This window comes from Pinus tabuliformis, chromosome 6 (assembly GCF_031772625.1).
Source record: "Pinus tabuliformis cultivar Carrire ecotype Pingquan chromosome 6, CPIR1, whole genome shotgun sequence".
Classification (NCBI taxonomy): Eukaryota; Viridiplantae; Streptophyta; class Pinopsida; order Pinales; family Pinaceae; genus Pinus; species Pinus tabuliformis.
In genome coordinates this window covers 1,182,124,117-1,182,136,545 of record NC_142292.1, presented here as the reverse complement: position 1 = coordinate 1,182,136,545, position 12,429 = coordinate 1,182,124,117, and the positions used below count along the sequence as shown (strand labels likewise).

The 12,429-nt window shown below is 39.2% G+C and overlaps 1 protein-coding gene across 4 annotated transcripts in view; it reads right to left on the bottom strand.

Annotated features, from left to right (window-relative positions):
- Positions 1-12,429, bottom strand: part of LOC149262980 (Holliday junction resolvase MOC1, chloroplastic-like) — a 388,021-nt gene that overhangs the window by 95,595 nt on the left and 279,997 nt on the right. The window lies entirely within an intron of this gene.

The following is a 12,429-nucleotide window of genomic DNA, read 5'->3' as shown; positions in this document are numbered from 1 at the left end:
ATGAGCAATTACAAGAATGTGAATCCCAGTATCAATACACATGTAGTATTAGAAATATTAAGCATAACATTATCCAAAACGGTCATCATTGGAGTCAGGAAGTGGGCTGGGAGAAGAGTAGGAAATGTAAGAGCATACAAGAAAGGTGAAACGGAAACTACAGGCAACTACAGTGAAATACCTTTTATACGAATTCATGAAAATGGTAAATTGTGAAGTCTTGGTACAATAGCTATTCAAAGTTTATTATAACCCACTGGAAAGGAGCCCAGATCAAGAAAGAAGGCAATAAATGTACAATGAAAAGCTTTTTAAGTTTCCTTTTTTTTCCAAAAAAATGGCTCATATGTCACAATTATAAATCAAGATACCTGTACATCAAGATTGTTACATCCTGGAGCCAAAATGACGTCAGAGAACAGCCCCTTTCAACATAAGCAAGGAGGGCTAACAAACTGATTTTGTCCCCAAACTAAAGGCTGTTGATATCCTTCCTAGAAATGGCAATCGTGAACAGTAACTAGGTGTCCAAATCTGATCTATATATAGATAATTTTTCCAAATTCAATAAAGTGTGCATCTTATAGAAATATTGGGGCAGACAACATCTTTTCCATAAGAAAGAAGTGACTGTCGCACAAATCAAATCCCACATTGGCCTACCTGCCTATTGAATAATCATTTGTCCCCAAAAATAACACCTTTCAAATGTAGAGAAGCAGCAAAGAGAAAATGATATCCAACACCAACTCAAGCCTGAAATATTTTCACAACTTTACACATCCAGAAAACAAGCTTGATTGTCTCAGGCTTGCTAGAAACCATGGAACAGTAACTTGTTGACCCAGTGTGATGCAATCAATCCATTACTGCTAAACTTATGAAGATAAGATAAGATTCTGAAACTGATACGTGTTCCAGGAATGGTATTGGAGAATTAATGTGTGATTTAATACTAAACCCAATGCGCTAATAATCAAACATCATGATAAAAGATAACTCTTAACATAAGAATTGTCTGGGTACAATAATCGCCTCTCAAGATAAAATAAATAATGGTATATTTATCCAAGTGAAACAAGTACAAATGATGCTAGGGTCTCTCAATAAATTGGATAAGGTGCGCAATAGGGAGAAAGGGGTGCAAATTTCCAAAACTGGTATGGTCTGGAAGCACGACCTGTGAAAATTTGGAAACAGGGAAACTCACTTTTAAAATTTTCAAAAAAATATAAATATTCCAGATTATATATATATATATATATATATATATATATATATATATCTACAGCACATTATAGAAAAAGAATAAGAGTTCCGGAAGTTTTCTTTCAAATTTTTAATAGCGAGTTTAGCTCTATGGGTGGTTCCCATTGTTCATTTCCCTAGCTGAAACTTCTTCAGATTATGAGCTCAGAATTACATACTTGAGCGAAGGATCTGGGATCTTCAGTTTCAAACTTCCAATAAAGACCTCCACAGCACATACACAACCAAATCCAATTGCTGTAACAATCTGAGTCTCAGTTGCTGAGATCATGCTTACACAGAATTTCATTACTCTACTATTTTCTCATGTGCCATGTTTATCGTTATTTCCTGTTTGAGGCAGGCAACCTGCACTGGTTTCTAATAACCTGTAGCATGTTATCTGGTTCTTTGCAACACTACTGCCAACCACCACATATCAGGCTCTTACCTTATCTGCAGAATTACTACAGTCTGAAACACTATCAAAGCAAACTGGAATGCATGACCATCAACCATTTAAATCTGGAAATGGAATGCATGCTGTATTTAGCTACCAGCACTGGTGGATGCAATCTGAACTACAGAATCCATCTAGGCAAGTCTCCTTTCAAATTTTCTGTTAGAGGCCCATCCTTGTCTCCTCACTAACGTATTAACTATTAAGTGCTATAGTAGACTGTGAAATGGGGCACCTTCATCACAACATCCAAGAGCAGCCTCCTTACTAGAAAAGGTTAACCCTAACACCAGCAAACTTTGGTTATCACATGCTTCAAGAAACTCAATATCTTTCACCAGAATACAAGCCTCATTATCAAATATGCATCGCCGCAAATTGTCCATTAACAATGCCTCCAGAAGGCAACAGCATTCCCCTGCAGGATGCTGAGATCCCAGCAAATCTCTGGAGTAGCACACCAAGACCAAATCTCCCCTTTCATATGCCTGCTTCCTGTTGGCCGTCACTCAAAAATCTGGGACATGCACAAAAATGTGCTAAAGCACTTATTGCAAATAGAAAAGCCTACTACAACAGATAGCCATGATAAATTAATGTTTAGCAAACAAATTTATTCAAAAGCAAATCTACTACCCTAACCAACAACAATCATCAGGAATTAGGTGTGATTAAATATCCAATGCAACCATTTAATCGTCTTGTTAAGCACAGTCACTTTTTCCTTGTGCTTGATAATAAACCAAAATAAGGATACAATCATCTTCATCCAAAAGTATGATGTAACTTCAATGATTCTGCTTCCAAAAAGCAGGAGAAGAATTTCAAAATTTGCAGATCTGAATATCCACAAAACTCTTCCATCAATGCTTGTGACAGCTCATAAATTTCAGTATCCAAGCAATGGCTGGAAGAAAATCAGGTACACCAACATAATAAGATCTGGATGATAGGGTTGTTAGGCAAGTATTCCTCTGTTGATTCAAGTAGGGTTCAACCTTGGCTAATTCCATTCATTACCATGGGAGTAAATGCCATGTTGTAACATCAACAAAAGGTTGCCTATTAATGAAAGGTTGACAGAATTAAAAACAACATCTGAACCTAGTATTTCATCTACAGTTTGAAGAACCACAGAAGGTTCTCTGGATGAAAACGACTTTCCTTTGATAGCAGTATGGTGTTCTATAATCTGCGTAATGATTTGGCAAAAGAATATGATCCGTGTTCTTAATTGTAAATTCATCAAATTTATCTAAATTTGCATGGTTGACGGTTCTATTTCATTCCAGATTATTAAGGATGTATGATATATTGCATGGGTCTTGATTCTTTATTGAGCATGTTACCCCTCCTTCAAGCAGGGGTACCCTACATTTTTTGGCCGCAGACGACACCTTTGTAAGCCCAAGTGTGTGTAATTTTATGGCCCTGTAGGCCATGTGGAATGAAGAGTGCAAATGTTATCCTAGTTCCCCTAGGTGGACGATCATAACCGGTCCTCTTAGTCCCCACCTTCACTATCTCTGGGTCTATGACGCTTGCACTGACCACCACCCAGTGGGTGGTAACTCCATGCTTTGATGGGCATTCTTATTTCTTGGGTAAGCCTTGGAGGTAGTGGGGGTGGATATATTAGGACACGTGACATACAGGAACACTGATTATTACTGGCCTTGTAAAGGTGATCGAACTATGCAAGGGTGGAAACACCCATTTCATCATTATCTTAGCATACCTACTTTTCATTCCTCATATGGACAATTTATCTTATGTATGCACACCTCTTTGGCCATGGTCCTCATTTCGCATGGCAGTCTCACAATTCACAATGATTTCATGCTCCATGAGGCAATGTTTCTCAGTCTCCAAGGCAAGAAAGAGGCCTACTACAATCTCAATGGAATGCCAAGTCAACTCCAAGTCAAAGCCTCCAAAATGCCCTCCACAAAATACCTTTTCCAGCTGATCTTATCACCTTAGGAAGGGCCAGCTTGTTGAATTTGTAACTATGGTCGGTCTTCATAACGCACTTTTGCTCACTTGATGTAATGACATTTGTCATTGTAAAGCATATTTATAAATGCTTGAGTCAAAGGGAAATTTATTTTGAGTCAAAGTCCCATTGCGACTTTTAAAAGATGTAAATTTGAATTTTTTAAATGAGATTTTTGGCTCCAAAAGTGACAAGTCAGCTTCCCCCCAAGTCAAGTCGGCCTTGGCCAAGAGAAACATCCATTCACCCTAGACAAACTACTATATAAAGGAAGCTTGAGCTCCTCATTCGGGCAATTCGCATTTCTCTCTCAAGACAGTTTTAGGGCAAGTGAACGAAGGATGAAGAAGAAGGTCAAATTTTCTCTCTCCTATCACTCTCTAGCAATTCGCAAATGTGAAGGAATCTCTCTCTGTGATTCACAGTTTCTGGGGCAACTGTTGCAGGGCCGAAATTCTAGGGCAATTGGTATTGTACGAGGGCCGAAATTTTGGAAGTGCAGGATCAGTTTAGGTAACTTGACTTGGAAGAGAAGACCAAGATTGACCATAGGTCTAGGTGTGTCTCTCATTGAACAAGAAAAAATTCTCTATTGAAAAGGTTGTTGGGTTTTTTCTTGTAGTGGGTTTTTCCAAGATAAATCTTGTCTCTCTTTTGTGCATTGTGATCTCTACTGTTTTTTATTGTTGAATTTATGAAGTATAATCGTTAAATGACATATTGAAACAAGCTAAAAGAATATCTACATCAAAAGTAATTATCAAAATTATAGAAATAGTTTTCTAAATCTAATTGCACTAGAAAATCAACATGGTAACATAGCTTTGGTGACGAAAGGAAGGTACATTGAGATCAGTTTTGCAAAAACCCTAGAGAGAGTTTTTTATTATAGTCCTTCTTATACATTGGTATCTATGGCTTCCTCCATGAAGTCTGAAAACAAGCTAGAGGGAGCATCAAACTTCAGAGCTTGGAAAGTCAAAATAGATCATATACTTGCCAAAAACAAAGTGTTGGATATTGTGACAGGAAAGACTACTAAACTAACTGATGCAGCTGGAAAAGAGAAGTTCAAGGAGGATGATATTACTACCATGAGTCTAATAGTGGACTCCATTAGAGATCATCTTATTCCCTACATTGCAAAGCATGATACCTCTAAGAAGATGTATGATGCCCTAATAAACCTCTACACTATCATGAATGTTGGTCAGCCCATGACGTTGAATAATGAGCTTCAAAATACAAAAATGACAAAGCATGACACTGTGGCTTCATACTTCATAAGCATTTCGCAAATCAGAGATCAAATTTCAGCTATTGGTGAATCCATTCCCGATCAAGAACTTGTGACTACAGCACAAAATGGTCTTCCTAGATCATGGGGTGCATTTGCAATAGGTATAAGCAATTGGAAAGAAGCTCCTTCATTTGAGCAATTATGGACATCATGTGCTCAAGATGAAGTAAGACTGATGACTAGATCATCAAGATGTAGAAGTTCAATCCCTTGCAATGCGCTTAGAGAACAAGCGAACGAAGAAGTTTGGACCTCAACATAAGAAGCCAGGAAAAGGGTCTTTTCCTCTAAGAAGAAGAAAGACTTATCTAAGATACAATGTTATGGTTGTCAAGAATATGGACATCTCAAGACAAATTGTCCTACTATGGCTAACAAGAAAAGAAAAGGGAAACAACATGCTTCCGCAGCAGAAGTTGAAGAAGATGAAAAGCAAAAGAAGCCTAAAGGTGAAAAACAAATCTTCTACTATTTCGCTTTGACGGGTTCCTTTATAGATGATGATGACATGTGTTTGGTAGATAGTGGAGCATCAAGACACATGACCAGAGAGCGTGGGAATCTTTCAAGTATAATAGAGAAAAAGTTGTCTCAAAGGGTTGAATTGGGAGAAAATAACAACTATGCAATCAAGGGAGTTGGAAAGGCATCCATAGAGCTAGAATCTGGTAACCATGTACATCTCGACAATGTCCTTTATGTACCAGGTTTGAAAAAGAATCTTGTCTATGTTTCTTGTTTAGAAGATAAAGGAGATAGGGTTGCTTTTGTGGATGGTAAAGTACTTGTATGGTCAAAGGGCTCTAGTATAGATGATGCTAGGGTTATTTGGATTCGTGATGGAAGACTGTATAGACTTGTGAGTCAACCAGATCAAGCATTAGTACATGACGAAATAGATCCAAGTGAGCTATGGCACCGAAGGTATGGACATCTTCATTTCAGAGCATTGTCTGAATTAAGTGAAATAGTATTAGGGGTTCCTGAACTACAAATAAAGAATGATGGTGTATGCAAAGGTTGTGCTCTTGGGAAGAACACTAAGAAACCATTTCCAAACAATGACAATGTATCTAAGGAAGCTTTGGACTTGATTCATTTTGATGTTTGTGGTCCAATGCACGTGAAATCACTTGGAGGTTCGTTATATTACGTGACATTCATTGATGAATTCTCCAGAAAGACCTGGATATATCTTTTGAAGTCAAAAGATGAGGTATTTGACAAGTTCCAGGAATTCAATGCTGAAGTGGAGAACTTGACAAGTAAAAAGATCAAGATATTTATCTTACAAAATTTATTCTTGGAATATTAAAGAATTATTTGCTAATTAGAGCCAATATTCTTTTTTCGATTATTGTAAATATTTTGTATATTGTTTCTAACCCTTGTGAATGATTTTTCTTATTTGTAAATAATAATTTTGGGGTTTTATTTGAGAAATTTCTAGATCTTGTGTCTTGGGCTCTATTTATTCATCTTGCAGGTGCCAAAGGACTAAAATTTCAAAGACAAACAAGTTTGAAGGTCCTAGCCCTCACCTACCCTAGACGACTAGGGTTTGGAAGGGTTATCAGCCTTGAAAGGAGTCGTCTAGCCTAAGAAAGCAAGTTGCTCAACCTATATGGGTTGATTTAGGGTTTAGACACTTCAAACTACAAGACCCAAGTCATAATTTTGCAACGTCCAACCTCCTTGAGGAAGCCACTAGCCCTAGAGGGCTTTTTTGTTGCTACAACTAGGGTTTTCCTTGAGCATTTGTCTCCTGAAGTTGTTTTACAGTTGGATTCTCGAGGTTGAAGTCATTTTTGCACATTTTTCAACATTTTGAGGCTAATTGGCCTAGCCATGGGGGTTTGAAGACTAAAAGCCCTAGTCGTAGCCTCTTTTTAACCTCCACAAGAAGGCCACAGGCCTAATTAGGCCTTTAAGCCTAGGTCGCAGCCCTATAAGGGCCTAAATTATCCTTGTAAGTGATTTCAGAGGCTAATAATTTGTTCTGCAGGCCTAAAGTGATTTCTAGCAAGGGTTTGAAGGGTTTCTCGTTGTATTTGTGTCATTTCATGGACTAATATTGGTTTTGTAGGCTTATTATCCATTCGACAAGGGTTTCAAGGGCTCAAGGTTTATTTCTTTGATCATCCAAGGCCTTTGATGCCTAGCCACTAGGCCTAGGGCCACTTTCTAGACTGGCCGCTAGCATTAAAGGGCCTAAAATCCCTGGCCGCTAGGATTTGAGGGCCTGAAAGCCCTAGCCGCTAGGATTACAGGGCTGATCTATCATTTTTGAGTGGATTTGAGGGCTAATCATTTGTGTTGCAGGTGTTGGAAGGCCTAAAGTTCACTTTTTGGTGTTCTAACAACTCAAATTTTCCATTGAAGCTAGGCTGCTAGGCCTAGAGGGTTTGATCTCTCTCCCTCTCTCTCTCTTTTGATGACTGCCATTAGTAATCAGATCTGAACATTAACTTTTCAGTGGCATATAAATCAAAATATAGGCCTAAGCAACTCAATAATAAGCTAATAACCCATATAAGACATCATACATTGATTGTAAGGGCTTAATTCATCAATCTAATTGATTTGTGGTGGCTGTCCTATGCATTTCTGAAGTCTGATACAAATTGCAGAGATCTGATCTGAGTTTGCAGAGGTCTGATATAAGTGTTGCAGCAGTATAATTGTTGACATCTTGCTCTAAAAAACTCATCTAAGTAAGCTTAATATACTAAAGAATCATCATCTTGATTAAAGGGTTGAATAAGCATTGATTTGTTTGATCTTTTGGGACTGATCTATAGCAGTGATTTATTCTAAAGGAGCTCTCTAATAACTTAAGTTGTATTGCTGTCTTGTTCATTGCATCCATTGCATTATTCTTGCATCATTGGGAAGCGTTGCATTTGCATTCTCTCTCTCTTTCTCTTATTGTGTTAGAGTTTTAATTAGCATATTGCATCTTTTCATAGCATATCATAGCCATTCTCATTGACTTGGACTCTTGTTTGGTCATTATTGAATTCTTGAAAACCACTGTTAGCAATCTCTATGCTTCCTTATGCTTGCTGTGAATTGTGGTTAAGAGAAATTACATCTTGCATCTAATTGTCTCACACCACAAGTAAATATTGTCTCTAATAAGAACATATTGCTCTCCTTGTGCTCTAAATTTATCTCTCAAGAAGAATCTAATAAGCCAATTGTTTTTCATTGGAATTGTTCATTGTGCTTCATTTGAGATAGTACTTTAATTGCTCTTTAAGTACCTCATCTAATAGCTCTCATATTGAATATCACTATAAGCATTTAAGTAATTTGTCTTGTTGAAATGTTTATTTCACTTGATAATCTCATTGAATCTATCACTCACATCTTGCATTTTCATCCTAAAAAGTGCATTTCTAAAACGTACCTCCAAGCATAAGCTTGGTTGTAAGAAGATAGGATCACCTTCTTCAAACAATTTGAGGACTCTAAACCCTCATTCGCAATTAACATAGGTGACCTTGCAGTTCTCTTGAGAGCAATCCCTTGTAAGAACAGAGGCACCTATGTGATTAGAACCCCACGGGAGGTATCGTTAATGAGGCCATAGCTTCCTTCCTTTGGGCTTCTCTCTACAACTCGCATTCGAGACTAGTTCCAAAAGAATTGAGGAGAGGGAATCACTTAGATTAGGCATATAATTAAAAGTAAACAAGAGTTTGCATTTCACATAGTTTTAGGTATTGCACTTCATATACGATAGAACTTACTTATTGCAGCAACCGTTCATTTGGTAACTTGGATTCTAATTCATATTGTGCAAGTAATTAATCTCCTATGGCACCGTTCTCTAAATTGTGATCTTTGGAAACCTAATAGAATTGTCCAAAATAACCATACTTGTCTCTTAATTTCAACCAAGTTACTAGGCCATTCAGTTGTGTCTCCTTAACTTGTTGGTTTCCAACAAGTTGTTCATCATCTTATCCATAGGCACTACCCCCCTTAGTCTGCAATTAGGAGACAACTTAAACAAAGAGAGCAGGGATTAGAGTGACATCCCCTACCCTGAGCATTGTCACAATCTTGTGTACAATCTGAGCGACAACAAGTCCATTGAACAATCTATCAAGGCCATGATGCATAATTTGGAGTTGTCGTTGTTCTTATGGAGCAAAGCATCTTGGACAGTTGTGTACATTCAAAATCAAAGTCCTCATAGAGTTCCGAAAGGTATGACTCCTGAAGAAGCCTTCTCCAAAAGGAAGCCAAAGGTTGGGCATGTTAGTGTCGGTCTTGAAGCCCTCCATCAGCGATCAAAGCTCTTTGCATTTGCATAGGTAGATGTCTCATCAGTGTCAAGTTTTGCATCCCGTTAGGCATGCCATAACCCTGATGGAGGAGCTGGTCTATTTATACCCCTCTTGGCTTTGCTGGATCAGGTCATATCAGTCATTAAGCTCTTTCAAGCTTGTCTTGTTTTGTCTTGAGATCAAAGTCCTAGGTCTAGAGTTTTGGTCATTTATCTCTGCAAGGTCATGTCTCTGAAAGTCCATGAGTGCTCAGCAAGCCAGAGGGAGGAATTGTAAACATGTTTCTTCGATATTTTTATCTTGTACAGTGAATTTTCACCTTGGATTTAAAAACTCTGTTTTTAAAGCCAAGGTCATTTTTTTTTAAATTTTTGTAAAAAGTGATGAAATTTCAAAAGACTGCAGCGGACATCATGAAAACCCTGGTTCCCTTGCCGAGATCCCTCAGATGATCTACCTGCAAAAAGAATCAATAAAAAGCACTAAAAGCGTCGATTTCAGGGCAAAAGGAAGCCAAAAAGTCAGTTTTATAAAGTGTCAAAGATAAACTTTAGAAAGTGGGTTTGAGCATTAAATTTTTTCAAATGGAGTTTATAAAAGTTCAATTTCCCTCCTATTAGTCTCATTGTGCATCCAAAGCATGGTTGAGAGAGAGTGAGCAAACATCAAGAGCATTGGGCGAAAATTGGTCAAGGTTCAAGCTCAAGACAGGCGCGCGACCCGTCAAAGGCCATCCAGCAGTTCAGTTTTTGAACGGGCGCGACCCGTCAAGCGCACGCGACCCGTCAATTTGTTCTCTACAATCTCCTTTCAAATTTGCTCAATCTTCCTCCAAATCATCGAATTTGTTCAAGGTAGGCTCTCTACACATCATTTTGGTGGTTGGTTATGAATGTAAGCCCTCATGCTTGTGTTTTAACCTCAAATCATGCAAGTGAAAAGACACTATATGGCTGCATTATTAATGTTTAAATGTGCTAGGGTTTGTGTTGTTTCAAGGTATTTCCCTTGGTAAATTGTTTCCCTCCTTCCCTTTTTACTCACATTTGCATTCATATCTATTTTCCCATACTATTTTATAAATAAAATGCAAACCCTCCCTTCTCCCTAATCACTAAAAATACAAACCCTACCCCTCTCCCAAAGCATCAAAAAACTCAAACCCTAATCTTGTTGCACCATATGCATGTGTAAACACAAGAATTTGTTGGTGAATATGTAAAGAGTTTTGTAAATATGTTTCCCTATCTTTCCCTGTTAATGCATGTATTCATATTCCCATATGTTCACTGTTTATACATGTATTCCTATATGCAGTGATTTTGTAAATGATTCCCTATATCCTTGTTATGTACATGTATGCCTGTATATATGCAAATATTTGTTTGCAATGTATTCCCTAAATTCCCTGTTATTCATATATTCCCAATTCCTTGTGCAAGAGGTCCCTCCCCTAACATTTCCCTCATGTCATTGTCCCCTTGAAACAGCATAGAATTCAGCACTTTTACAAGCAGAAACAGCAGTACATTTTGTCCACTCTGCTCCTCAAACATGTCAGAAACCGAAACATATGAGCAGAGTGATGACCAAGCATCAGTGTCAGAGGTTGAGGTATAGAGGAGGCCACATAGAGGTGGAAAAGGTGGCCATCACAGGAGAGAGGAGCCTACTTCTTTGGCAGGTCTACAAGCTTGTCCTTTGGCAGTTTCTTGCTTTCAGTACATGTCCTGTTATGAGTTTTGTGAGAGGATCTCTCGGATTCAACATCACCGAGAGTTGGCCCACCTCTTTGTCTTGCACTTGCATGAGGGACATGTTAACCTTGCTGGGGTGGATTTCATTTTGACACCCGAGATCATTGCACAGGCTACAGGGATTCCAAATGTCGGGGAAATTTGGAATAAGCGTAAGGTATTGGATACAGTTCACTTTGAGCCTTTTGTCCGGCCACCATTCATGAGACATTTGGCCGGTGTGTTTCCTTTCAGGTTCCTCCGGAGTCAATATGCCCCCATGTTGAGACTAATTATGCTTTATTTCACCTGTGAGGGCAGATTTTCCCAGGTATACTCATATCACATTCGCCTCTTGATGCACTTCACTCGAGTGCGGATGATGAACATCCCGGTCTTCTTTTATCAGAACATTGAGAGGATGGTCTCCGTCATGCAGAGAAAGAGCCCGGCCCAGCAGTACAGGAGCCTATGTCATTATGGTTTGATTCAGCTCGTAGTCTTGCATCAGTTGGCTCAGCAGGGCATCTCATGGGAGGAGTTCATTTCCCGTGAGTTTTTCACAGCACCACTCCAGCCACATCCTGAGGTCATTCAGGAGGAGGGAGGACCATCTCAGCAACCTGATATTCCGGTCACTCGACATGTTAGTTCCTCACCTCAGCTCACTTATCAGAGAGGCCAGAGGGCCTTGTTTGCAGCAGCTCGGCGAGTACTATCTCCACAGCAGGTGGAAGGGGTCTCGCCTTCATCATCGGCTCAGCGAGTGTTATCTCCACATCAGGTGGAAGGGGCCTCGCTTTCTTCATCAGCACAGGTACCAGAGAGGGGCAAACAGCCCATGATTGATGAGGGTCCATCAGGAGTTCCCGATATTGAGTTTGTTGACCTTGAGGCCAATTCTCCTAGCCAAGAGGCAAAGGAGATCATTCAGCATCTCAGAGCTGAAAATGATGCCTTGCAGAGGAGATTAGAGGGGGCACAACAAACAGTTGGAAGATGAGCAGGCACTTGATGAGTTATGGAGGATTCGTAGTGACCGAGTCTTGAACCGAAGAAGAACCGGTGATCCATTGCCCGCTGACCGAGAGTCCATGCTCATCCAGGAGAACGCACACTTGGAGAGGCTGTTGGCTAAGGCCAACCAAGAGAAGAAATTGCTGAGGAACATGAAAAACCATTACTGGGCAAGAATGCATGTGTGCAAGGCCAAGATGAAAATGTTTCAAAGGCGGTTGTCCGAGGCCCTTAAACGGAAAAAGAGGACCAATCCACTCCGTATCTTGGCTGAGGCTTCCCTCAAAGATCAAGGCACTAATTAGCCCAGCCACAGCACAAAACCCAAAAAATTTTGAGAATTTTGGGTGAATTTTGACATTTTCAGGCAATTT